The sequence below is a fragment of the Cervus canadensis genome, chromosome Y (assembly GCF_019320065.1).
Source record: "Cervus canadensis isolate Bull #8, Minnesota chromosome Y, ASM1932006v1, whole genome shotgun sequence".
NCBI lineage: Eukaryota > Metazoa > Chordata > Mammalia > Artiodactyla > Cervidae > Cervus > Cervus canadensis.
This window is the reverse complement of record NC_057420.1, coordinates 520294-520612: the sequence shown is the minus strand read 5'-3', so window position 1 is coordinate 520612 and position 319 is coordinate 520294.

The window sequence follows — 319 nt, the reverse complement described above, 5'->3', positions numbered from 1 at the left end:
ATGATGTCAAGTAGAGAATCCAACTTCCTTTTCATGTGTATACCTAGTTGACTCAGTGCTATTTGTTGAAATGACTATTTTCCATTGAAAATTTCTTTTGTCAAAAATCAGTTGAACAGGGAATTCCCTGTTGGTCTAGCAGTTGGCATTAGGGGCTTTCACTGCCAGGTACTAGGTTCGATCCCTGGTTGAGGGATCCTGCAAGCCATGTGCATGGCTAATAAATAAATAAATAGACCATAAGTGATTGGTTTACTTCTGGTTTATTTTTATGAGAGTACTATACAATCTTCATTATTATAGCTTTCTGCTAAATTTT